Source organism: Anomaloglossus baeobatrachus, unplaced genomic scaffold (assembly GCF_048569485.1).
Source record: "Anomaloglossus baeobatrachus isolate aAnoBae1 unplaced genomic scaffold, aAnoBae1.hap1 Scaffold_448, whole genome shotgun sequence".
In the NCBI taxonomy this organism is placed as follows: Eukaryota; Metazoa; Chordata; class Amphibia; order Anura; family Aromobatidae; genus Anomaloglossus; species Anomaloglossus baeobatrachus.
The window spans coordinates 234,253-260,319 of record NW_027443817.1 but is presented as its reverse complement, the minus strand read 5'-3'; the positions used below and the strand labels follow the sequence as shown (position 1 = coordinate 260,319).

The following is a 26,067-nucleotide window of genomic DNA, read 5'->3' as shown; positions in this document are numbered from 1 at the left end:
TTTTGTCACCCAAGCCAACCCTTGAAAAGGCTGCTTTGCAGAGCAAAAACAAGAAGAATGGTGCGTTTTGCAGCCGCCGCCCACTGCAATGAATCTGAATAACTCCTCCTTTAGGGCGCAAGCAACTCCCCTCCCCCTTGCAGTCTTTCCAATTCACGATACAAAAAGACGGACAGGACAGGTTGCCTGACTTTCCGTCACTGCCACCCTTTGCCATCCTTACCCGTAGAAAGCCCTTTCATCATCCCCAAACCCTAATCTTTTCCCTTTCCTTCCCAGCCCCCAAACCCTGCCCTCTGTACCTTTCTCACCACCCGCTTCCCTTCTCCTGTCATCCCCCTACCACCCGGGAAAAAAAGAGATTGCCCCCTCCTTCCACTAGCCCACCCTCCCACCCAAAGAACAACTTCTTCTGCGCAGCTTGTTTTCTAGGCAGCAGCGCTATTGTGATGTCATCGGGGGGCATTGTGACAAGCCGCCAGTGTTCCGTCTCTTCATGTTGTGCACAGTTCAAACGGAAAATACATCAACAGGCAGACTACAGAAAAGCTTACTATCAAAGGTTAGAGGGGGGCTTTCTCAGAGGGCTTTTTACAGTTTTTCTATTCCCAATTAGCCGTTTAAGTGTACTTATTGAAAGTAGTAATTCTTTCATAGGCCGCCCTTTCTTAGTATTTGACGTTCCTTATATTGCGGTATGAGGCTTCGCAGTAGGTTGCAAACATTCATCACCCATGACTGTCCCCAATTGAGCTCAGAAGCTCAATGTCTATCATGACCTCTCTTTTAGAATGTCCAAGAGCAAGCAAACTATTCCTCCAGGAGAGGGCGCCAACAGACTACTAAAGAGATCATCATTACTCAAAGAAAACCCCAAAAACCAATGCATGATAGGAATAAACAGGTAACTTTCTTTGGAGTGGAAGCGGAGAGATCGCACCAGATGCCAATTCTAGATCTTATCACACCTGTGGTCACTGCAGCAGCAGGTGAATCCACTTTGTCCAAAAGGGATCTATTCCATTCAATTGCAAATGATCTAGATAAGACAGAGAACTGCAGCACGGGGACATAGCCGAGTTGGTCAGGTTGAGTGGTGATGAGTTTGCTATTTGGATGAATAAAGAAAGTCAAAAGTGTGAAAGATAAAAAACAAAAGGAGGAAGTGTGAAAAGTGAATGGGCCAAATTGAGGTGCATATGAAGACGTATGCTTTCTTCCAATTCATTAAATCGGGCTAATATGAATCAGGTGAATTGAGTTCTGCTTTTGGAAACTGGGTTAAGAAGGGGTGCACCGTTCCTGGAGGTACTGCAATACCAGGTCAATGCGTGGAGTGGACAGAGCAAGCTCTTTTTCCATCTCCCTGTTCTAAAAATCCATTTAATATATGGTCCCCAGATAGGGGACGTATCAGATATTAAACTGATAAGAACAGATACTACACTTGATCTTAGCCAAAAGGCCGAGAAGCGATAACCAGAATTGGTTTGGGCCTCGAGTGGCACCCTGGCCTATGCCGGACACATCTTAGGGAGAGAGAGCGAGAGGGAGACAAACCCACGCCTACACAAGACATTTTGTCACCCAAGCCAACCCTTGAAAAGGCTGCTTTGCAGAGCAAAAACAAGAAGAATGGTGCGTTTTGCAGCCGCCGCCCACTGCAATGAATCTGAATAACTCCTCCTTTAGGGCGCAAGCAACTCCCCTCCCCCTTGCAGTCTTTCCAATTCACGATACAAAAAGACGGACAGGACAGGTTGCCTGACTTTCCGTCACTGCCACCCTTTGCCATCCTTACCCGTAGAAAGCCCTTTCATCATCCCCAAACCCTAATCTTTTCCCTTTCCTTCCCAGCCCCCAAACCCTGCCCTCTGTACCTTTCTCACCACCCGCTTCCCTTCTCCTGTCATCCCCCTACCACCCGGGAAAAAAAGAGATTGCCCCCTCCTTCCACTAGCCCACCCTCCCACCCAAAGAACAACTTCTTCTGCGCAGCTTGTTTTCTAGGCAGCAGCGCTATTGTGATGTCATCGGGGGGCATTGTGACAAGCCGCCAGTGTTCCGTCTCTTCATGTTGTGCACAGTGCACAGTTCAAACGGAAAATACATCAACAGGCAGACTACAGAAAAGCTTACTATCAAAGGTTAGAGGGGGGCTTTCTCAGAGGGCTTTTTACAGTTTTTCTATTCCCAAATAGCCGTTTAAGTGTACTTATTGAAAGTAGTAATTCTTTCATAGGCCGCCCTTTCTTAGTATTTGACGTTCCTTATATTGCGGTATGAGCTTCGCAGTAGGTTGCAAACATTCATCACCCATGACTGTCCCCAATTGAGCTCAGAAGCTCAATGTCTATCATGACCTCTCTTTTAGAATGTCCAAGAGCAAGCAAACTATTCCTCCAGGAGAGGGCGCCAACAGACTACTAAAGAGATCATCATTACTCAAAGAAAACCCCAAAAACCAATGCATGATAGGAATAAACAGGTAACTTTCTTTGGAGTGGAAGCGGAGAGATCGCACCAGATGCCAATTCTAGATCTTATCACACCTGTGGTCACTGCAGCAGCAGGTGAATCCACTTTGTCCAAAAGGGATCTATTCCATTCAATTGCAAATGATCTAGATAAGACAGAGAACTGCAGCACGGGGACATAGCCGAGTTGGTCAGGTTGAGTGGTGATGAGTTTGCTATTTGGATGAATAAAGAAAGTCAAAAGTGTGAAAGATAAAAAACAAAAGGAGGAAGTGTGAAAAGTGAATGGGCCAAATTGAGGTGCATATGAAGACGTATGCTTTCTTCCAATTCATTAAATCGGGCTAATATGAATCAGGTGAATTGAGTTCTGCTTTTGGAAACTGGGTTAAGAAGGGGTGCACCGTTCCTGGAGGTACTGCAATACCAGGTCAATGCGTGGAGTGGACAGAGCAAGCTCTTTTTCCATCTCCCTGTTCTAAAAATCCATTTAATATATGGTCCCCAGATAGGGGACGTATCAGATATTAAACTGATAAGAACAGATTTTGATTTAATGAAGCTTTCCAAAGCACCACAAAAAATGCATGACCGAAGTCACACCAAAAACAGTGCAAAGGCTAGGATTCGTGTGGACCCCACCGTGAGGAGAGGGTCCCCAAAAATCAACCCCGTCCCTCCGAGCCAGAAGGCCACAGCAAGGGTCAGGGATCTTCGGTGCTCTCCCAAGCCGAAGCCTGGTTGAGCCTTGTCGTTGCTCCCAGCGTCCACCCAGGCATCTTACCCAAGTGGAGTAGAGAGCTACTAGTTGTTGGTTTCGCAGCCGAAACTGCCCGGACCGTCAACCGGTGTTGGTTTCTCAGCCCAAGGCTACCGGACCTCCAACCGGGTGTTGGTTTCTCAGCCGAAGCTGACCCAGACCTCCAACCGGGTGTTGGTTTCTCAGCCGAAGCTGACCCAGACCTCCAACCGGGTGTTAGTTTCTCAGCCCAAAGCTGACCAGACCTCCGACCGGGATTATAAAAATTTCCCTTCCTAGCCAGAAGGCCGGGATAGGGTAATATGCTCAAAAAGTATGAAAAGGCAAGGTACGGTGTGCTACAGAGCCCAAGGCTTGCCGGGGTCCCAAGCCAGCAAGCTCAGACTCACTCCAGGGTCGTCAGTCCTGGGGCACGTTGTACCATAGCCCCCCACCCTTACTCAGTCTAATAGCCTCGATCCTGGTAGGGCCATGTTTTCCTCTAGATGAATATACTATCCACCCAGAGTACTAGCAAGCGCAACCTTCCAGTGTGCATTGTATCATTGTACTAAGGTGGCCTGGAGCTTAAACCACCTCTTCGAACAACACTACACTTGATCTTAGCCAAAAGGCCGAGAAGCGATAACCAGAATTGGTTTGGGCCTCGAGTGGCACCCTGGCCTATGCCGGACACATCTTAGGGAGAGAGAGCGAGAGGGAGACAAAACCCACGCCTACACAAGACATTTTGTCACCCAAGCCAACCCTTGAAAAGGCTGCTTTGCAGAGCAAAAACAAGAAGAATGGTGCGTTTTGCAGCCGCCGCCCACTGCAATGAATCTGAATAACTCCTCCTTTAGGGCGCAAGCAACTCCCCTCCCCCTTGCAGTCTTTCCAATTCACGATACAAAAAGACGGACAGGACAGGTTGCCTGACTTTCCGTCACTGCCACCCTTTGCCATCCTTACCCGTAGAAAGCCCTTTCATCATCCCAAACCCTAATCTTTTCCCTTTCCTTCCCAGCCCCAAACCCTGCCCTCTGTACCTTTCTCACCACCCGCTTCCCTTCTCCTGTCATCCCCCTACCACCCGGGAAAAAAAGAGATTGCCCCCTCCTTCCACTAGCCCACCCTCCCACCCAAAGAACAACTTCTTCTGCGCAGCTTGTTTTCTAGGCAGCAGCGCTATTGTGATGTCATCGGGGGGCATTGTGACAAGCCGCCAGTGTTCCGTCTCTTCATGTTGTGCACAGTTCAAACGGAAAATACATCAACAGGCAGACTACAGAAAAGCTTACTATCAAAGGTTAGAGGGGGGCTTTCTCAGAGGTTTTTACAGTTTTTCTATTCCCAATTAGCCGTTTAAGTGTACTTATTGAAAGTAGTAATTCTTTCATAGGCCGCCCTTTCTTAGTATTTGACGTTCCTTATATTGCGGTATGAGGCTTCGCAGTAGGTTGCAAACATTCATCACCCATGACTGTCCCCAATTGAGCTCAGAAGCTCAATGTCTATCATGACCTCTCTTTTAGAATGTCCAAGAGCAAGCAAACTATTCCTCCAGGAGAGGGCGCCAACAGACTACTAAAGAGATCATCATTACTCAAAGAAAACCCCAAAAACCAATGCATGATAGGAATAAACAGGTAACTTTCTTTGGAGTGGAAGCGGAGAGATCGCACCAGATGCCAATTCTAGATCTTATCACACCTGTGGTCACTGCAGCAGCAGGTGAATCCACTTTGTCCAAAAGGGATCTATTCCATTCAATTGCAAATGATCTAGATAAGACAGAGAACTGCAGCACGGGGACATAGCCGAGTTGGTCAGGTTGAGTGGTGATGAGTTTGCTATTTGGATGAATAAAGAAAGTCAAAAGTGTGAAAGATAAAAAACAAAAGGAGGAAGTGTGAAAAGTGAATGGGCCAAATTGAGGTGCATATGAAGACGTATGCTTTCTTCCAATTCATTAAATCGGGCTAATATGAATCAGGTGAATTGAGTTCTGCTTTTGGAAACTGGGTTAAGAAGGGGTGCACCGTTCCTGGAGGTACTGCAATACCAGGTCAATGCGTGGAGTGGACAGAGCAAGCTCTTTTTCCATCTCCCTGTTCTAAAAATCCATTTAATATATGGTCCCCAGATAGGGGACGTATCAGATATTAAACTGATAAGAACAGATACTACACTTGATCTTAGCCAAAAGGCCGAGAAGCGATAACCAGAATTGGTTTGGGCCTCGAGTGGCACCCTGGCCTATGCCGGACACATCTTAGGGAGAGAGAGCGAGAGGGAGACAAACCCACGCCTACACAAGACATTTTGTCACCCAAGCCAACCCTTGAAAAGGCTGCTTTGCAGAGCAAAAACAAGAAGAATGGTGCGTTTTGCAGCCGCCGCCCACTGCAATGAATCTGAATAACTCCTCCTTTAGGGCGCAAGCAACTCCCCTCCCCCTTGCAGTCTTTCCAATTCACGATACAAAAAGACGGACAGGACAGGTTGCCTGACTTTCCGTCACTGCCACCCTTTGCCATCCTTACCCGTAGAAAGCCCTTTCATCATCCCCAAACCCTAATCTTTTCCCTTTCCTTCCCAGCCCCCAAACCCTGCCCTCTGTACCTTTCTCACCACCCCGCTTCCCTTCTCCTGTCATCCCCCTACCACCCGGGAAAAAAAGAGATTGCCCCCTCCTTCCACTAGCCCACCCTCCCACCCAAAGAACAACTTCTTCTGCGCAGCTTGTTTTCTAGGCAGCAGCGATATTGTGATGTCATCGGGGGGCATTGTGACAAGCCGCCAGTGTTCCGTCTCTTCATGTTGTGCACAGTTCAAACGGAAAATACATCAACAGGCAGACTACAGAAAAGCTTACTATCAAAGGTTAGAGGGGGGCTTTCTCAGAGGGCTTTTTACAGTTTTTCTATTCCCAATTAGCCGTTTAAGTGTACTTATTGAAAGTAGTAATTCTTTCATAGGCCGCCCTTTCTTAGTATTTGACGTTCCTTATATTGCGGTATGAGGCTTCGCAGTAGGTTGCAAACATTCATCACCCATGACTGTCCCCAATTGAGCTCAGAAGCTCAATGTCTATCATGACCTCTCTTTTAGAATGTCCAAGAGCAAGCAAACTATTCCTCCAGGAGAGGGCGCCAACAGACTACTAAAGAGATCATCATTACTCAAAGAAAACCCCAAAAACCAATGCATGATAGGAATAAACAGGTAACTTTCTTTGGAGTGGAAGCGGAGAGATCGCACCAGATGCCAATTCTAGATCTTATCACACCTGTGGTCACTGCAGCAGCAGGTGAATCCACTTTGTCCAAAAGGGATCTATTCCATTCAATTGCAAATGATCTAGATAAGACAGAGAACTGCAGCACGGGGACATAGCCGAGTTGGTCAGGTTGAGTGGTGATGAGTTTGCTATTTGGATGAATAAAGAAAGTCAAAAGTGTGAAAGATAAAAAACAAAAGGAGGAAGTGTGAAAAGTGAATGGGCCAAATTGAGGTGCATATGAAGACGTATGCTTTCTTCCAATTCATTAAATCGGGCTAATATGAATCAGGTGAATTGAGTTCTGCTTTTGGAAACTGGGTTAAGAAGGGGTGCACCGTTCCTGGAGGTACTGCAATACCAGGTCAATGCGTGGAGTGGACAGAGCAAGCTCTTTTTCCATCTCCCTGTTCTAAAAATCCATTTAATATATGGTCCCCAGATAGGGGACGTATCAGATATTAAACTGATAAGAACAGATTTTTGATTTAATGAAGCTTTCCAAAGCACCACAAAAAATGCATGACCGAAGTCACACCAAAAACAGTGCAAAGGCTAGGATTCGTGTGGACCCCACCGTGAGGAGAGGGTCCCCAAAAATCAACCCCGTCCCTCCGAGCCAGAAGGCCACAGCAAGGGTCAGGGATCTTCGGTGCTCTCCCAAGCCGAAGCCTGGTTGAGCCTTGTCGTTGCTCCCAGCGTCCACCCAGGCATCTTACCCAAGTGGAGTAGAGAGCTACTAGTTGTTGGTTTCGCAGCCGAAACTGCCCGGACCGTCAACCGGTGTTGGTTTCTCAGCCCAAGGCTAACCGGACCTCCAACCGGGTGTTGGTTTCTCAGCCGAAGCTGACCCAGACCTCCAACCGGGTGTTGGTTTCTCAGCCGAAGCTGACCCAGACCTCCAACCGGGTGTTAGTTTCTCAGCCCAAAGCTGACCAGACCTCCGACCGGGATTATAAAAATTTCCCTTCCTAGCCAGAAGGCCGGGATAGGGTAATATGCTCAAAAAGTATGAAAAGGCAAGGTACGGTGTGCTACAGAGCCCAAGGCTTGCCGGGGTCCCAAGCCAGCAAGCTCAGACTCACTCCAGGGTCGTCAGTCCTGGGGCACGTTGTACCATAGCCCCCCACCCTTACTCAGTCTAATAGCCTCGATCCTGGTAGGGCCATGTTTTCCTCTAGATGAATATACTATCCACCCAGAGTACTAGCAAGCGCAACCTTCCAGTGTGCATTGTATCATTGTACTAAGGTGGCCTGGAGCTTAAACCACCTCTTCGAACAACACTACACTTGATCTTAGCCAAAAGGCCGAGAAGCGATAACCAGAATTGGTTTGGGCCTCGAGTGGCACCCTGGCCTATGCCGGACACATCTTAGGGAGAGAGAGCGAGAGGGAGACAAACCCACGCCTACACAAGACATTTTGTCACCCAAGCCAACCCTTGAAAAGGCTGCTTTGCAGAGCAAAAACAAAGAAGAATGGTGCGTTTTGCAGCCGCCGCCCACTGCAATGAATCTGAATAACTCCTCCTTTAGGGCGCAAGCAACTCCCCTCCCCCTTGCAGTCTTTCCAATTCACGATACAAAAAGACGGACAGGACAGGTTGCCTGACTTTCCGTCACTGCCACCCTTTGCCATCCTTACCCGTAGAAAGCCCTTTCATCATCCCCAAACCCTAATCTTTTCCCTTTCCTTCCCAGCCCCCAAACCCTGCCCTCTGTACCTTTCTCACCACCCGCTTCCCTTCTCCTGTCATCCCCCTACCACCCGGGAAAAAAAGAGATTGCCCCCTCCTTCCACTAGCCCACCCTCCCACCCAAAGAACAACTTCTTCTGCGCAGCTTGTTTTCTAGGCAGCAGCGCTATTGTGATGTCATCGGGGGGCATTGTGACAAGCCGCCAGTGTTCCGTCTCTTCATGTTGTGCACAGTTCAAACGGAAAATACATCAACAGGCAGACTACAGAAAAGCTTACTATCAAAGGTTAGAGGGGGGCTTTCTCAGAGGGCTTTTTACAGTTTTTCTATTCCCAATTAGCCGTTTAAGTGTACTTATTGAAAGTAGTAATTCTTTCATAGGCCGCCCTTTCTTAGTATTTGACGTTCCTTATATTGCGGTATGAGGCTTCGCAGTAGGTTGCAAACATTCATCACCCATGACTGTCCCCAATTGAGCTCAGAAGCTCAATGTCTATCATGACCTCTCTTTTAGAATGTCCAAGAGCAAGCAAACTATTCCTCCAGGAGAGGGCGCCAACAGACTACTAAAGAGATCATCATTACTCAAAGAAAACCCCAAAAACCAATGCATGATAGGAATAAACAGGTAACTTTCTTTGGAGTGGAAGCGGAGAGATCGCACCAGATGCCAATTCTAGATCTTATCACACCTGTGGTCACTGCAGCAGCAGGTGAATCCACTTTGTCCAAAAGGGATCTATTCCATTCAATTGCAAATGATCTAGATAAGACAGAGAACTGCAGCACGGGGACATAGCCGAGTTGGTCAGGTTGAGTGGTGATGAGTTTGCTATTTGGATGAATAAAGAAAGTCAAAAGTGTGAAAGATAAAAAACAAAAGGAGGAAGTGTGAAAAGTGAATGGGCCAAATTGAGGTGCATATGAAGACGTATGCTTTCTTCCAATTCATTAAATCGGGCTAATATGAATCAGGTGAATTGAGTTCTGCTTTTGGAAACTGGGTTAAGAAGGGGTGCACCGTTCCTGGAGGTACTGCAATACCAGGTCAATGCGTGGAGTGGACAGAGCAAGCTCTTTTTCCATCTCCCTGTTCTAAAAATCCATTTAATATATGGTCCCCAGATAGGGGACGTATCAGATATTAAACTGATAAGAACAGATACTACACTTGATCTTAGCCAAAAGGCCGAGAAGCGATAACCAGAATTGGTTTGGGCCTCGAGTGGCACCCTGGCCTATGCCGGACACATCTTAGGGAGAGAGAGCGAGAGGGAGACAAACCCACGCCTACACAAGACATTTTGTCACCCAAGCCAACCCTTGAAAAGGCTGCTTTGCAGAGCAAAAACAAGAAGAATGGTGCGTTTTGCAGCCGCCGCCCACTGCAATGAATCTGAATAACTCCTCCTTTAGGGCGCAAGCAACTCCCCTCCCCCTTGCAGTCTTTCCAATTCACGATACAAAAAGACGGACAGGACAGGTTGCCTGACTTTCCGTCACTGCCACCCTTTGCCATCCTTACCCGTAGAAAGCCCTTTCATCATCCCCAAACCCTAATCTTTTCCCTTTCCTTCCCAGCCCCCAAACCCTGCCCTCTGTACCTTTCTCACCACCCGCTTCCCTTCTCCTGTCATCCCCCTACCACCCGGGAAAAAAAGAGATTGCCCCCTCCTTCCACTAGCCCACCCTCCCACCCAAAGAACAACTTCTTCTGCGCAGCTTGTTTTCTAGGCAGCAGCGCTATTGTGATGTCATCGGGGGGCATTGTGACAAGCCGCCAGTGTTCCGTCTCTTCATGTTGTGCACAGTTCAAACGGAAAATACATCAACAGGCAGACTACAGAAAAGCTTACTATCAAAGGTTAGAGGGGGCTTTCTCAGAGGGCTTTTTACAGTTTTTCTATTCCCAATTAGCCGTTTAAGTGTACTTATTGAAAGTAGTAATTCTTTCATAGGCCGCCCTTTCTTAGTATTTGACGTTCCTTATATTGCGGTATGAGGCTTCGCAGTAGGTTGCAAACATTCATCACCCATGACTGTCCCCAATTGAGCTCAGAAGCTCAATGTCTATCATGACCTCTCTTTTAGAATGTCCAAGAGCAAGCAAACTATTCCTCCAGGAGAGGGCGCCAACAGACTACTAAAGAGATCATCATTACTCAAAGAAAACCCCAAAAACCAATGCATGATAGGAATAAACAGGTAACTTTCTTTGGAGTGGAAGCGGAGAGATCGCACCAGATGCCAATTCTAGATCTTATCACACCTGTGGTCACTGCAGCAGCAGGTGAATCCACTTTGTCCAAAAGGGATCTATTCCATTCAATTGCAAATGATCTAGATAAGACAGAGAACTGCAGCACGGGGACATAGCCGAGTTGGTCAGGTTGAGTGGTGATGAGTTTGCTATTTGGATGAATAAAGAAAGTCAAAAGTGTGAAAGATAAAAAACAAAAGGAGGAAGTGTGAAAAGTGAATGGGCCAAATTGAGGTGCATATGAAGACGTATGCTTTCTTCCAATTCATTAAATCGGGCTAATATGAATCAGGTGAATTGAGTTCTGCTTTTGGAAACTGGGTTAAGAAGGGGTGCACCGTTCCTGGAGGTACTGCAATACCAGGTCAATGCGTGGAGTGGACAGAGCAAGCTCTTTTTCCATCTCCCTGTTCTAAAAATCCATTTAATATATGGTCCCCAGATAGGGGACGTATCAGATATTAAACTGATAAGAACAGATACTACACTTGATCTTAGCCAAAAGGCCGAGAAGCGATAACCAGAATTGGTTTGGGCCTCGAGTGGCACCCTGGCCTATGCCGGACACATCTTAGGGAGAGAGAGCGAGAGGGAGACAAACCCACGCCTACACAAGACATTTTGTCACCCAAGCCAACCCTTGAAAAGGCTGCTTTGCAGAGCAAAAACAAGAAGAATGGTGCGTTTTGCAGCCGCCGCCCACTGCAATGAATCTGAATAACTCCTCCTTTAGGGCGCAAGCAACTCCCCTCCCCCTTGCAGTCTTTCCAATTCACGATACAAAAAGACGGACAGGACAGGTTGCCTGACTTTCCGTCACTGCCACTCTTTGCCATCCTTACCCGTAGAAAGCCCTTTCATCATCCCCAAACCCTAATCTTTTCCCTTTCCTTCCCAGCCCCCAAACCCTGCCCTCTGTACCTTTCTCACCACCCGCTTCCCTTCTCCTGTCATCCCCCTACCACCCGGGAAAAAAAGAGATTGCCCCCTCCTTCCACTAGCCCACCCTCCCACCCAAAGAACAACTTCTTCTGCGCAGCTTGTTTTCTAGGCAGCAGCGCTATTGTGATGTCATCGGGGGCATTGTGACAAGCCGCCAGTGTTCCGTCTCTTCATGTTGTGCACAGTTCAAACGGAAAATACATCAACAGGCAGACTACAGAAAAGCTTACTATCAAAGGTTAGAGGGGGGCTTTCTCAGAGGGCTTTTTACAGTTTTTCTATTCCCAATTAGCCGTTTAAGTGTACTTATTGAAAGTAGTAATTCTTTCATAGGCCGCCCTTTCTTAGTATTTGACGTTCCTTATATTGCGGTATGAGGCTTCGCAGTAGGTTGCAAACATTCATCACCCATGACTGTCCCCAATTGAGCTCAGAAGCTCAATGTCTATCATGACCTCTCTTTTAGAATGTCCAAGAGCAAGCAAACTATTCCTCCAGGAGAGGGCGCCAACAGACTACTAAAGAGATCATCATTACTCAAAGAAAACCCCAAAAACCAATGCATGATAGGAATAAACAGGTAACTTTCTTTGGAGTGGAAGCGGAGAGATCGCACCAGATGCCAATTCTAGATCTTATCACACCTGTGGTCACTGCAGCAGCAGGTGAATCCACTTTGTCCAAAAGGGATCTATTCCATTCAATTGCAAATGATCTAGATAAGACAGAGAACTGCAGCACGGGGACATAGCCGAGTTGGTCAGGTTGAGTGGTGATGAGTTTGCTATTTGGATGAATAAAGAAAGTCAAAAGTGTGAAAGATAAAAAACAAAAGGAGGAAGTGTGAAAAGTGAATGGGCCAAATTGAGGTGCATATGAAGACGTATGCTTTCTTCCAATTCATTAAATCGGGCTAATATGAATCAGGTGAATTGAGTTCTGCTTTTGGAAACTGGGTTAAGAAGGGGTGCACCGTTCCTGGAGGTACTGCAATACCAGGTCAATGCGTGGAGTGGACAGAGCAAGCTCTTTTTCCATCTCCCTGTTCTAAAAATCCATTTAATATATGGTCCCCAGATAGGGGACGTATCAGATATTAAACTGATAAGAACAGATACTACACTTGATCTTAGCCAAAAGGCCGAGAAGCGATAACCAGAATTGGTTTGGGCCTCGAGTGGCACCCTGGCCTATGCCGGACACATCTTAGGGAGAGAGAGCGAGAGGGAGACAAACCCACGCCTACACAAGACATTTTGTCACCCAAGCCAACCCTTGAAAAGGCTGCTTTGCAGAGCAAAAACAAGAAGAATGGTGCGTTTTGCAGCCGCCGCCCACTGCAATGAATCTGAATAACTCCTCCTTTAGGGCGCAAGCAACTCCCCTCCCCCTTGCAGTCTTTCCAATTCACGATACAAAAAGACGGACAGGACAGGTTGCCTGACTTTCCGTCACTGCCACCCTTTGCCATCCTTACCCGTAGAAAGCCCTTTCATCATCCCCAAACCCTAATCTTTTCCCTTTCCTTCCCAGCCCCCAAACCCTGCCCTCTGTACCTTTCTCACCACCCGCTTCCCTTCTCCTGTCATCCCCCTACCACCCGGGAAAAAAAGAGATTGCCCCCTCCTTCCACTAGCCCACCCTCCCACCCAAAGAACAACTTCTTCTGCGCAGCTTGTTTTCTAGGCAGCAGCGCTATTGTGATGTCATCGGGGGGCATTGTGACAAGCCGCCAGTGTTCCGTCTCTTCATGTTGTGCACAGTTCAAACGGAAAATACATCAACAGGCAGACTACAGAAAAGCTTACTATCAAAGGTTAGAGGGGGGCTTTCTCAGAGGGCTTTTTACAGTTTTTCTATTCCCAATTAGCCGTTTAAGTGTACTTATTGAAAGTAGTAATTCTTTCATAGGCCGCCCTTTCTTAGTATTTGACGTTCCTTATATTGCGGTATGAGGCTTCGCAGTAGGTTGCAAACATTCATCACCCATGACTGTCCCCAATTGAGCTCAGAAGCTCAATGTCTATCATGACCTCTCTTTTAGAATGTCCAAGAGCAAGCAAACTATTCCTCCAGGAGAGGGCGCCAACAGACTACTAAAGAGATCATCATTACTCAAAGAAAACCCCAAAAACCAATGCATGATAGGAATAAACAGGTAACTTTCTTTGGAGTGGAAGCGGAGAGATCGCACCAGATGCCAATTCTAGATCTTATCACACCTGTGGTCACTGCAGCAGCAGGTGAATCCACTTTGTCCAAAAGGGATCTATTCCATTCAATTGCAAATGATCTAGATAAGACAGAGAACTGCAGCACGGGGACATAGCCGAGTTGGTCAGGTTGAGTGGTGATGAGTTTGCTATTTGGATGAATAAAGAAAGTCAAAAGTGTGAAAGATAAAAAACAAAAGGAGGAAGTGTGAAAAGTGAATGGGCCAAATTGAGGTGCATATGAAGACGTATGCTTTCTTCCAATTCATTAAATCGGGCTAATATGAATCAGGTGAATTGAGTTCTGCTTTTGGAAACTGGGTTAAGAAGGGGTGCACCGTTCCTGGAGGTACTGCAATACCAGGTCAATGCGTGGAGTGGACAGAGCAAGCTCTTTTTCCATCTCCCTGTTCTAAAAATCCATTTAATATATGGTCCCCAGATAGGGGACGTATCAGATATTAAACTGATAAGAACAGATTTTTGATTTAATGAAGCTTTCCAAAGCACCACAAAAAATGCATGACCGAAGTCACACCAAAAACAGTGCAAAGGCTAGGATTCGTGTGGACCCCACCGTGAGGAGAGGGTCCCCAAAAATCAACCCCGTCCCTCCGAGCCAGAAGGCCACAGCAAGGGTCAGGGATCTTCGGTGCTCTCCCAAGCCGAAGCCTGGTTGAGCCTTGTCGTTGCTCCCAGCGTCCACCCAGGCATCTTACCCAAGTGGAGTAGAGAGCTACTAGTTGTTGGTTTCGCAGCCGAAACTGCCCGGACCGTCAACCGGTGTTGGTTTCTCAGCCCAAGGCTAACCGGACCTCCAACCGGGTGTTGGTTTCTCAGCCGAAGCTGACCCAGACCTCCAACCGGGTGTTGGTTTCTCAGCCGAAGCTGACCCAGACCTCCAACCGGGTGTTAGTTTCTCAGCCCAAAGCTGACCAGACCTCCGACCGGGATTATAAAAATTTCCCTTCCTAGCCAGAAGGCCGGGATAGGGTAATATGCTCAAAAAGTATGAAAAGGCAAGGTACGGTGTGCTACAGAGCCCAAGGCTTGCCGGGGTCCCAAGCCAGCAAGCTCAGACTCACTCCAGGGTCGTCAGTCCTGGGGCACGTTGTACCATAGCCCCCCACCCTTACTCAGTCTAATAGCCTCGATCCTGGTAGGGCCATGTTTTCCTCTAGATGAATATACTATCCACCCAGAGTACTAGCAAGCGCAACCTTCCAGTGTGCATTGTATCATTGTACTAAGGTGGCCTGGAGCTTAAACCACCTCTTCGAACAACACTACACTTGATCTTAGCCAAAAGGCCGAGAAGCGATAACCAGAATTGGTTTGGGCCTCGAGTGGCACCCTGGCCTATGCCGGACACATCTTAGGGAGAGAGAGCGAGAGGGAGACAAACCCACGCCTACACAAGACATTTTGTCACCCAAGCCAACCCTTGAAAAGGCTGCTTTGCAGAGCAAAAACAAGAAGAATGGTGCGTTTTGCAGCCGCCGCCCACTGCAATGAATCTGAATAACTCCTCCTTTAGGGCGCAAGCAACTCCCCTCCCCCTTGCAGTCTTTCCAATTCACGATACAAAAAGACGGACAGGACAGGTTGCCTGACTTTCCGTCACTGCCACCCTTTGCCATCCTTACCCGTAGAAAGCCCTTTCATCATCCCCAAACCCTAATCTTTTCCCTTTCCTTCCCAGCCCCCAAACCCTGCCCTCTGTACCTTTCTCACCACCCGCTTCCCTTCTCCTGTCATCCCCCTACCACCCGGGAAAAAAAGAGATTGCCCCCTCCTTCCACTAGCCCACCCTCCCACCCAAAGAACAACTTCTTCTGCGCAGCTTGTTTTCTAGGCAGCAGCGCTATTGTGATGTCATCGGGGGGCATTGTGACAAGCCGCCAGTGTTCCGTCTCTTCATGTTGTGCACAGTTCAAACGGAAAATACATCAACAGGCAGACTACAGAAAAGCTTACTATCAAAGGTTAGAGGGGGGCTTTCTCAGAGGGCTTTTTACAGTTTTTCTATTCCCAATTAGCCGTTTAAGTGTACTTATTGAAAGTAGTAATTCTTTCATAGGCCGCCCTTTCTTAGTATTTGACGTTCCTTATATTGCGGTATGAGGCTTCGCAGTAGGTTGCAAACATTCATCACCCATGACTGTCCCCAATTGAGCTCAGAAGCTCAATGTCTATCATGACCTCTCTTTTAGAATGTCCAAGAGCAAGCAAACTATTCCTCCAGGAGAGGGCGCCAACAGACTACTAAAGAGATCATCATTACTCAAAGAAAACCCCAAAAACCAATGCATGATAGGAATAAACAGGTAACTTTCTTTGGAGTGGAAGCGGAGAGATCGCACCAGATGCCAATTCTAGATCTTATCACACCTGTGGTCACTGCAGCAGCAGGTGAATCCACTTTGTCCAAAAGGGATCTATTCCATTCAATTGCAAATGATCTAGATAAGACAGAGAACTGCAGCACGGGGACATAGCCGAGTTGGTCAGGTTGAGTGGTGATGAGTTTGCTATTTGGATGAATAAAGAAAGTCAAAAGTGTGAAAGATAAAAAACAAAAGGAGGAAGTGTGAAAAGTGAATGGGCCAAATTGAGGTGCATATGAAGACGTATGCTTTCTTCCAATTCATTAAATCGGGCTAATATGAATCAGGTGAATTGAGTTCTGCTTTTGGAAACTGGGTTAAGAAGGGGTGCACCGTTCCTGGAGGTACTGCAATACCAGGTCAATGCGTGGAGTGGACAGAGCAAGCTCTTTTTCCATCTCCCTGTTCTAAAAATCCATTTAATATATGGTCCCCAGATAGGGGACGTATCAGATATTAAACTGATAAGAACAGATACTACACTTGATCTTAGCCAAAAGGCCGAGAAGCGATAACCAGAATTGGTTTGGGCCTCGAGTGGCACCCTGGCCTATGCCGGACACATCTTAGGGAGAGAGAGCGAGAGGGAGACAAACCCACGCCTACACAAGACATTTTGTCACCCAAGCCAACCCTTGAAAAGGCTGCTTTGCAGAGCAAAAACAAGAAGAATGGTGCGTTTTGCAGCCGCCGCCCACTGCAATGAATCTGAATAACTCCTCCTTTAGGGCGCAAGCAACTCCCCTCCCCCTTGCAGTCTTTCCAATTCACGATACAAAAAGACGGACAGGACAGGTTGCCTGACTTTCCGTCACTGCCACCCTTTGCCATCCTTACCCGTAGAAAGCCCTTTCATCATCCCCAAACCCTAATCTTTTCCCTTTCCTTCCCAGCCCCCAAACCCTGCCCTCTGTACCTTTCTCACCACCCGCTTCCCTTCTCCTGTCATCCCCCTACCACCCGGGAAAAAAAGAGATTGCCCCCTCCTTCCACTAGCCCACCCTCCCACCCAAAGAACAACTTCTTCTGCGCAGCTTGTTTTCTAGGCAGCAGCGCTATTGTGATGTCATCGGGGGGCATTGTGACAAGCCGCCAGTGTTCCGTCTCTTCATGTTGTGCACAGTTCAAACGGAAAATACATCAACAGGCAGACTACAGAAAAGCTTACTATCAAAGGTTAGAGGGGGGCTTTCTCAGAGGGCTTTTTACAGTTTTTCTATTCCCAATTAGCCGTTTAAGTGTACTTATTGAAAGTAGTAATTCTTTCATAGGCCGCCCTTTCTTAGTATTTGACGTTCCTTATATTGCGGTATGAGGCTTCGCAGTAGGTTGCAAACATTCATCACCCATGACTGTCCCCAATTGAGCTCAGAAGCTCAATGTCTATCATGACCTCTCTTTTAGAATGTCCAAGAGCAAGCAAACTATTCCTCCAGGAGAGGGCGCCAACAGACTACTAAAGAGATCATCATTACTCAAAGAAAACCCCAAAAACCAATGCATGATAGGAATAAACAGGTAACTTTCTTTGGAGTGGAAGCGGAGAGATCGCACCAGATGCCAATTCTAGATCTTATCACACCTGTGGTCACTGCAGCAGCAGGTGAATCCACTTTGTCCAAAAGGGATCTATTCCATTCAATTGCAAATGATCTAGATAAGACAGAGAACTGCAGCACGGGGACATAGCCGAGTTGGTCAGGTTGAGTGGTGATGAGTTTGCTATTTGGATGAATAAAGAAAGTCAAAAGTGTGAAAGATAAAAAACAAAAGGAGGAAGTGTGAAAAGTGAATGGGCCAAATTGAGGTGCATATGAAGACGTATGCTTTCTTCCAATTCATTAAATCGGGCTAATATGAATCAGGTGAATTGAGTTCTGCTTTTGGAAACTGGGTTAAGAAGGGGTGCACCGTTCCTGGAGGTACTGCAATACCAGGTCAATGCGTGGAGTGGACAGAGCAAGCTCTTTTTCCATCTCCCTGTTCTAAAAATCCATTTAATATATGGTCCCCAGATAGGGGACGTATCAGATATTAAACTGATAAGAACAGATTTTTTTTGATTTAATGAAGCTTTCCAAAGCACCACAAAAAATGCATGACCGAAGTCACACCAAAAACAGTGCAAAGGCTAGGATTCGTGTGGACCCCACCGTGAGGAGAGGGTCCCCAAAAATCAACCCCGTCCCTCCGAGCCAGAAGGCCACAGCAAGGGTCAGGGATCTTCGGTGCTCCCCCAAGCCGAAGCCTGGTTGAGCCTTGTCGTTGCTCCCAGCGTCCACCCAGGCATCTTACCCAAGTGGAGTAGAGAGCTACTAGTTGTTGGTTTCGCAGCCGAAACTGCCCGGACCGTCAACCGGTGTTGGTTTCTCAGCCCAAGGCTAACCGGACCTCCAACCGGGTGTTGGTTTCTCAGCCGAAGCTGACCCAGACCTCCAACCGGGTGTTGGTTTCTCAGCCGAAGCTGACCCGGACCTCCAACCGGGTGTTAGTTTCTCAGCCCAAAGCTGACCAGACCTCCGACCGGGATTATAAAAAATTTCCCTTCCTAGCCAGAAGGCCGGGATAGGGTAATATGCTCAAAAAGTATGAAAAGGCAAGGTACGGTGTGCTACAGAGCCCAAGGCTTGCCGGGGTCCCAAGCCAGCAAGCTCAGACTCACTCCAGGGTCGTCAGTCCTGGGGCACGTTGTACCATAGCCCCCCATCCTTACTCAGTCTAATAGCCTCGATCCTGGTAGGGCCATGTTTTCCACTAGATGAATATACTATCCACCCAGAGTACTAGCAAGCGCAACCTTCCAGTGTGCATTGTATCATTGTACTAAGGTGGCCTGGAGCTTAAACCACCTCTTCGAACAACACTACACTTGATCTTAGCCAAAAGGCCGAGAAGCGATAACCAGAATTGGTTTGGGCCTCGAGTGGCACCCTGGCCTATGCCGGACACATCTTAGGGAGAGAGAGCGAGAGGGAGACAAACCCACGCCTACACAAGACATTTTGTCACCCAAGCCAACCCTTGAAAAGGCTGCTTTGCAGAGCAAAAACAAGAAGAATGGTGCGTTTTGCAGCCGCCGCCCACTGCAATGAATCTGAATAACTCCTCCTTTAGGGCGCAAGCAACTCCCCTCCCCCTTGCAGTCTTTCCAATTCACGATACAAAAAGACGGACAGGACAGGTTGCCTGACTTTCCGTCACTGCCACCCTTTGCCATCCTTACCCGTAGAAAGCCCTTTCATCATCCCCAAACCCTAATCTTTTCCCTTTCCTTCCCAGCCCCCAAACCCTGCCCTCTGTACCTTTCTCACCACCCGCTTCCCTTCTCCTGTCATCCCCCTACCACCCGGGAAAAAAAGAGATTGCCCCCTCCTTCCACTAGCCCACCCTCCCACCCAAAGAACAACTTCTTCTGCGCAGCTTGTTTTCTAGGCAGCAGCGCTATTGTGATGTCATCGGGGGGCATTGTGACAAGCCGCCAGTGTTCCGTCTCTTCATGTTGTGCACAGTTCAAACGGAAAATACATCAACAGGCAGACTACAGAAAAGCTTACTATCAAAGGTTAGAGGGGGGCTTTCTCAGAGGGCTTTTTACAGTTTTTCTATTCCCAATTAGCCGTTTAAGTGTACTTATTGAAAGTAGTAATTCTTTCATAGGCCGCCCTTTCTTAGTATTTGACGTTCCTTATATTGCGGTATGAGGCTTCGCAGTAGGTTGCAAACATTCATCACCCATGACTGTCCCCAATTGAGCTCAGAAGCTCAATGTCTATCATGACCTCTCTTTTAGAATGTCCAAGAGCAAGCAAACTATTCCTCCAGGAGAGGGCGCCAACAGACTACTAAAGAGATCATCATTACTCAAAGAAAACCCCAAAAACCAATGCATGATAGGAATAAACAGGTAACTTTCTTTGGAGTGGAAGCGGAGAGATCGCACCAGATGCCAATTCTAGATCTTATCACACCTGTGGTCACTGCAGCAGCAGGTGAATCCACTTTGTCCAAAAGGGATCTATTCCATTCAATTGCAAATGATCTAGATAAGACAGAGAACTGCAGCACGGGGACATAGCCGAGTTGGTCAGGTTGAGTGGTGATGAGTTTGCTATTTGGATGAATAAAGAAAGTCAAAAGTGTGAAAGATAAAAAACAAAAGGAGGAAGTGTGAAAAGTGAATGGGCCAAATTGAGGTGCATATGAAGACGTATGCTTTCTTCCAATTCATTAAATCGGGCTAATATGAATCAGGTGAATTGAGTTCTGCTTTTGGAAACTGGGTTAAGAAGGGGTGCACCGTTCCTGGAGGTACTGCAATACCAGGTCAATGCGTGGAGTGGACAGAGCAAGCTCTTTTTCCATCTCCCTGTTCTAAAAATCCATTTAATATATGGTCCCCAGATAGGGGACGTATCAGATATTAAACTGATAAGAACAGATACTACACTTGATCTTAGCCAAAAGGCCGAGAAGCGATAACCAGAATTGGTTTGGGCCTCGAGTGGCACCCTGGCCTATGCCGGACACATCTTAGGGAGAGAGAGCGAGAGGGAGACAAACCCACGCCTACACAAGACATTTTGTCACCCAAGCCAACCCTTGAAAAGGCTGCTTTGCAGAGCAAAAACAAGAAGAATGGTGCGTTTTGCAGCCGCCGCCCACTGCAATGAATCTGAATAACTCCTCCTTTAGGGCGCAAGCAACTCCCCTCCCCCTTGCAGTCTTTCCAATTCACGATACAAAAAGACGGACAGGACAGGTTGCCTGACTTTCCGTCACTGCCACCCTTTGCCATCCTTACCCGTAGAAAGCCCTTTCATCATCCCCAAACCCTAATCTTTTCCCTTTCCTTCCCAGCCCCCAAACCCTGCCCTCTGTACCTTTCTCACCACCCGCTTCCCTTCTCCTGTCATCCCCCTACCACCCGGGAAAAAAAGAGATTGCCCCCTCCTTCCACTAGCCCACCCTCCCACCCAAAGAACAACTTCTTCTGCGCAGCTTGTTTTCTAGGCAGCAGCGCTATTGTGATGTCATCGGGGGGCATTGTGACAAGCCGCCAGTGTTCCGTCTCTTCATGTTGTGCACAGTTCAAACGGAAAATACATCAACAGGCAGACTACAGAAAAGCTTACTATCAAAGGTTAGAGGGGGGCTTTCTCAGAGGGCTTTTTACAGTTTTTCTATTCCCAATTAGCCGTTTAAGTGTACTTATTGAAAGTAGTAATTCTTTCATAGGCCGCCCTTTCTTAGTATTTGACGTTCCTTATATTGCGGTATGAGGCTTCGCAGTAGGTTGCAAACATTCATCACCCATGACTGTCCCCAATTGAGCTCAGAAGCTCAATGTCTATCATGACCTCTCTTTTAGAATGTCCAAGAGCAAGCAAACTATTCCTCCAGGAGAGGGCGCCAACAGACTACTAAAGAGATCATCATTACTCAAAGAAAACCCCAAAAACCAATGCATGATAGGAATAAACAGGTAACTTTCTTTGGAGTGGAAGCGGAGAGATCGCACCAGATGCCAATTCTAGATCTTATCACACCTGTGGTCACTGCAGCAGCAGGTGAATCCACTTTGTCCAAAAGGGATCTATTCCATTCAATTGCAAATGATCTAGATAAGACAGAGAACTGCAGCACGGGGACATAGCCGAGTTGGTCAGGTTGAGTGGTGATGAGTTTGCTATTTGGATGAATAAAGAAAGTCAAAAGTGTGAAAGATAAAAAACAAAAGGAGGAAGTGTGAAAAGTGAATGGGCCAAATTGAGGTGCATATGAAGACGTATGCTTTCTTCCAATTCATTAAATCGGGCTAATATGAATCAGGTGAATTGAGTTCTGCTTTTGGAAACTGGGTTAAGAAGGGGTGCACCGTTCCTGGAGGTACTGCAATACCAGGTCAATGCGTGGAGTGGACAGAGCAAGCTCTTTTTCCATCTCCCTGTTCTAAAAATCCATTTAATATATGGTCCCCAGATAGGGGACGTATCAGATATTAAACTGATAAGAACAGATACTACACTTGATCTTAGCCAAAAGGCCGAGAAGCGATAACCAGAATTGGTTTGGGCCTCGAGTGGCACCCTGGCCTATGCCGGACACATCTTAGGGAGAGAGAGCGAGAGGGAGACAAACCCACGCCTACACAAGACATTTTGTCACCCAAGCCAACCCTTGAAAAGGCTGCTTTGCAGAGCAAAAACAAGAAGAATGGTGCGTTTTGCAGCCGCCGCCCACTGCAATGAATCTGAATAACTCCTCCTTTAGGGCGCAAGCAACTCCCCTCCCCCTTGCAGTCTTTCCAATTCACGATACAAAAAGACGGACAGGACAGGTTGCCTGACTTTCCGTCACTGCCACCCTTTGCCATCCTTACCCGTAGAAAGCCCTTTCATCATCCCCAAACCCTAATCTTTTCCCTTTCCTTCCCAGCCCCCAAACCCTGCCCTCTGTACCTTTCTCACCACCCGCTTCCCTTCTCCTGTCATCCCCCTACCACCCGGGAAAAAAAGAGATTGCCCCCTCCTTCCACTAGCCCACCCTCCCACCCAAAGAACAACTTCTTCTGCGCAGCTTGTTTTCTAGGCAGCAGCGCTATTGTGATGTCATCGGGGGGCATTGTGACAAGCCGCCAGTGTTCCGTCTCTTCATGTTGTGCACAGTTCAAACGGAAAATACATCAACAGGCAGACTACAGAAAAGCTTACTATCAAAGGTTAGAGGGGGGCTTTCTCAGAGGGCTTTTTACAGTTTTTCTATTCCCAATTAGCCGTTTAAGTGTACTTATTGAAAGTAGTAATTCTTTCATAGGCCGCCCTTTCTTAGTATTTGACGTTCCTTATATTGCGGTATGAGGCTTCGCAGTAGGTTGCAAACATTCATCACCCATGACTGTCCCCAATTGAGCTCAGAAGCTCAATGTCTATCATGACCTCTCTTTTAGAATGTCCAAGAGCAAGCAAACTATTCCTCCAGGAGAGGGCGCCAACAGACTACTAAAGAGATCATCATTACTCAAAGAAAACCCCAAAAACCAATGCATGATAGGAATAAACAGGTAACTTTCTTTGGAGTGGAAGCGGAGAGATCGCACCAGATGCCAATTCTAGATCTTATCACACCTGTGGTCACTGCAGCAGCAGGTGAATCCACTTTGTCCAAAAGGGATCTATTCCATTCAATTGCAAATGATCTAGATAAGACAGAGAACTGCAGCACGGGGACATAGCCGAGTTGGTCAGGTTGAGTGGTGATGAGTTTGCTATTTGGATGAATAAAGAAAGTCAAAAGTGTGAAAGATAAAAAACAAAAGGAGGAAGTGTGAAAAGTGAATGGGCCAAATTGAGGTGCATATGAAGACGTATGCTTTCTTCCAATTCATTAAATCGGGCTAATATGAATCAGGTGAATTGAGTTCTGCTTTTGGAAACTGGGTTAAGAAGGGGTGCACCGTTCCTGGAGGTACTGCAATACCAGGTCAATGCGTGGAGTGGACAGAGCAAGCTCTTTTTCCATCTCCCTGTTCTAAAAATCCATTTAATATATGGTCCCCAGATAGGGGACGTATCAGATATTAAACTGATAAGAACAGATACTACACTTGATCTTAGCCAAAAGGCCGAGAAGCGATAACCAGAATTGGTTTGGGCCTCGAGTGGCACCCTGGCCTATGCCGGACACATCTTAGGGAGAGAGAGCGAGAGGGAGACAAACCCACGCCTACACAAGACATTTTGTCACCCAAGCCAACCCTTGAAAAGGCTGCTTTGCAGAGCAAAAACAAGAAGAATGGTGCGTTTTGCAGCCGCCGCCCACTGCAATGAATCTGAATAACTCCTCCTTTAGGGCGCAAGCAACTCCCCTCCCCCTTGCAGTCTTTCCAATTCACGATACAAAAAGACGGACAGGACAGGTTGCCTGACTTTCCGTCACTGCCACCCTTTGCCATCCTTACCCGTAGAAAGCCCTTTCATCATCCCCAAACCCTAATCTTTTCCCTTTCCTTCCCAGCCCCCAAACCCTGCCCTCTGTACCTTTCTCACCACCCGCTTCCCTTCTCCTGTCATCCCCCTACCACCCGGGAAAAAAAGAGATTGCCCCCTCCTTCCACTAGCCCACCCTCCCACCCAAAGAACAACTTCTTCTGCGCAGCTTGTTTTCTAGGCAGCAGCGCTATTGTGATGTCATCGGGGGGCATTGTGACAAGCCGCCAGTGTTCCGTCTCTTCATGTTGTGCACAGTTCAAACGGAAAATACATCAACAGGCAGACTACAGAAAAGCTTACTATCAAAGGTTAGAGGGGGGCTTTCTCAGAGGGCTTTTTACAGTTTTTCTATTCCCAATTAGCCGTTTAAGTGTACTTATTGAAAGTAGTAATTCTTTCATAGGCCGCCCTTTCTTAGTATTTGACGTTCCTTATATTGCGGTATGAGGCTTCGCAGTAGGTTGCAAACATTCATCACCCATGACTGTCCCCAATTGAGCTCAGAAGCTCAATGTCTATCATGACCTCTCTTTTAGAATGTCCAAGAGCAAGCAAACTATTCCTCCAGGAGAGGGCGCCAACAGACTACTAAAGAGATCATCATTACTCAAAGAAAACCCCAAAAACCAATGCATGATAGGAATAAACAGGTAACTTTCTTTGGAGTGGAAGCGGAGAGATCGCACCAGATGCCAATTCTAGATCTTATCACACCTGTGGTCACTGCAGCAGCAGGTGAATCCACTTTGTCCAAAAGGGATCTATTCCATTCAATTGCAAATGATCTAGATAAGACAGAGAACTGCAGCACGGGGACATAGCCGAGTTGGTCAGGTTGAGTGGTGATGAGTTTGCTATTTGGATGAATAAAGAAAGTCAAAAGTGTGAAAGATAAAAAACAAAAGGAGGAAGTGTGAAAAGTGAATGGGCCAAATTGAGGTGCATATGAAGACGTATGCTTTCTTCCAATTCATTAAATCGGGCTAATATGAATCAGGTGAATTGAGTTCTGCTTTTGGAAACTGGGTTAAGAAGGGGTGCACCGTTCCTGGAGGTACTGCAATACCAGGTCAATGCGTGGAGTGGACAGAGCAAGCTCTTTTTCCATCTCCCTGTTCTAAAAATCCATTTAATATATGGTCCCCAGATAGGGGACGTATCAGATATTAAACTGATAAGAACAGATACTACACTTGATCTTAGCCAAAAGGCCGAGAAGCGATAACCAGAATTGGTTTGGGCCTCGAGTGGCACCCTGGCCTATGCCGGACACATCTTAGGGAGAGAGAGCGAGAGGGAGACAAACCCACGCCTACACAAGACATTTTGTCACCCAAGCCAACCCTTGAAAAGGCTGCTTTGCAGAGCAAAAACAAGAAGAATGGTGCGTTTTGCAGCCGCCGCCCACTGCAATGAATCTGAATAACTCCTCCTTTAGGGCGCAAGCAACTCCCCTCCCCCTTGCAGTCTTTCCAATTCACGATACAAAAAGACGGACAGGACAGGTTGCCTGACTTTCCGTCACTGCCACCCTTTGCCATCCTTACCCGTAGAAAGCCCTTTCATCATCCCCAAACCCTAATCTTTTCCCTTTCCTTCCCAGCCCCCAAACCCTGCCCTCTGTACCTTTCTCACCACCCGCTTCCCTTCTCCTGTCATCCCCCTACCACCCGGGAAAAAAAGAGATTGCCCCCTCCTTCCACTAGCCCACCCTCCCACCCAAAGAACAACTTCTTCTGCGCAGCTTGTTTTCTAGGCAGCAGCGCTATTGTGATGTCATCGGGGGGCATTGTGACAAGCCGCCAGTGTTCCGTCTCTTCATGTTGTGCACAGTTCAAACGGAAAATACATCAACAGGCAGACTACAGAAAAGCTTACTATCAAAGGTTAGAGGGGGGCTTTCTCAGAGGGCTTTTTACAGTTTTTCTATTCCCAATTAGCCGTTTAAGTGTACTTATTGAAAGTAGTAATTCTTTCATAGGCCGCCCTTTCTTAGTATTTGACGTTCCTTATATTGCGGTATGAGGCTTCGCAGTAGGTTGCAAACATTCATCACCCATGACTGTCCCCAATTGAGC

The 26,067-nt window shown here is 47.2% G+C and overlaps 14 non-coding genes across 14 annotated transcripts; all 14 read right to left on the bottom strand.

Moving 5' to 3' along the window:
- Window positions 1-1,286: 1,286 nt before the first annotated feature.
- Window positions 1,287-1,477, bottom strand: LOC142280083 (U2 spliceosomal RNA). The gene has a single exon (XR_012742448.1). It is a non-coding gene; the product is annotated as a U2 spliceosomal RNA (small nuclear RNA).
- A 1,393-nt stretch (window positions 1,478-2,870) lies between these two features.
- LOC142280128 (U2 spliceosomal RNA) lies at window positions 2,871-3,066 on the bottom strand. The gene has a single exon (XR_012742487.1). It is a non-coding gene; the product is annotated as a U2 spliceosomal RNA (small nuclear RNA).
- Window positions 3,067-5,247: 2,181 nt separating this feature from the next.
- LOC142280082 (U2 spliceosomal RNA) lies at window positions 5,248-5,438 on the bottom strand. Its single transcript, XR_012742447.1, has one exon. It is a non-coding gene; the product is annotated as a U2 spliceosomal RNA (small nuclear RNA).
- Window positions 5,439-6,826: 1,388 nt separating this feature from the next.
- Window positions 6,827-7,019, bottom strand: LOC142280121 (U2 spliceosomal RNA). The gene has a single exon (XR_012742481.1). It is a non-coding gene; the product is annotated as a U2 spliceosomal RNA (small nuclear RNA).
- A 2,190-nt stretch (window positions 7,020-9,209) lies between these two features.
- LOC142280081 (U2 spliceosomal RNA) lies at window positions 9,210-9,400 on the bottom strand. Its single transcript, XR_012742446.1, has one exon. It is a non-coding gene; the product is annotated as a U2 spliceosomal RNA (small nuclear RNA).
- A 1,386-nt stretch (window positions 9,401-10,786) lies between these two features.
- On the bottom strand, window positions 10,787-10,977 carry LOC142280080 (U2 spliceosomal RNA). Its single transcript, XR_012742445.1, has one exon. It is a non-coding gene; the product is annotated as a U2 spliceosomal RNA (small nuclear RNA).
- Window positions 10,978-12,363: 1,386 nt separating this feature from the next.
- Window positions 12,364-12,554, bottom strand: LOC142280079 (U2 spliceosomal RNA). Its single transcript, XR_012742444.1, has one exon. It is a non-coding gene; the product is annotated as a U2 spliceosomal RNA (small nuclear RNA).
- Window positions 12,555-13,941: 1,387 nt separating this feature from the next.
- LOC142280120 (U2 spliceosomal RNA) lies at window positions 13,942-14,134 on the bottom strand. The gene has a single exon (XR_012742480.1). It is a non-coding gene; the product is annotated as a U2 spliceosomal RNA (small nuclear RNA).
- A 2,189-nt stretch (window positions 14,135-16,323) lies between these two features.
- LOC142280077 (U2 spliceosomal RNA) lies at window positions 16,324-16,514 on the bottom strand. The gene has a single exon (XR_012742442.1). It is a non-coding gene; the product is annotated as a U2 spliceosomal RNA (small nuclear RNA).
- A 1,387-nt stretch (window positions 16,515-17,901) lies between these two features.
- On the bottom strand, window positions 17,902-18,101 carry LOC142280130 (U2 spliceosomal RNA). Its single transcript, XR_012742488.1, has one exon. It is a non-coding gene; the product is annotated as a U2 spliceosomal RNA (small nuclear RNA).
- Window positions 18,102-20,287: 2,186 nt separating this feature from the next.
- LOC142280076 (U2 spliceosomal RNA) lies at window positions 20,288-20,478 on the bottom strand. The gene has a single exon (XR_012742441.1). It is a non-coding gene; the product is annotated as a U2 spliceosomal RNA (small nuclear RNA).
- Window positions 20,479-21,865: 1,387 nt separating this feature from the next.
- Window positions 21,866-22,056, bottom strand: LOC142280075 (U2 spliceosomal RNA). Its single transcript, XR_012742440.1, has one exon. It is a non-coding gene; the product is annotated as a U2 spliceosomal RNA (small nuclear RNA).
- Window positions 22,057-23,443: 1,387 nt separating this feature from the next.
- LOC142280073 (U2 spliceosomal RNA) lies at window positions 23,444-23,634 on the bottom strand. The gene has a single exon (XR_012742439.1). It is a non-coding gene; the product is annotated as a U2 spliceosomal RNA (small nuclear RNA).
- A 1,387-nt stretch (window positions 23,635-25,021) lies between these two features.
- Window positions 25,022-25,212, bottom strand: LOC142280072 (U2 spliceosomal RNA). The gene has a single exon (XR_012742438.1). It is a non-coding gene; the product is annotated as a U2 spliceosomal RNA (small nuclear RNA).
- Between the last annotated feature and the right edge of the window lie 855 nt (window positions 25,213-26,067).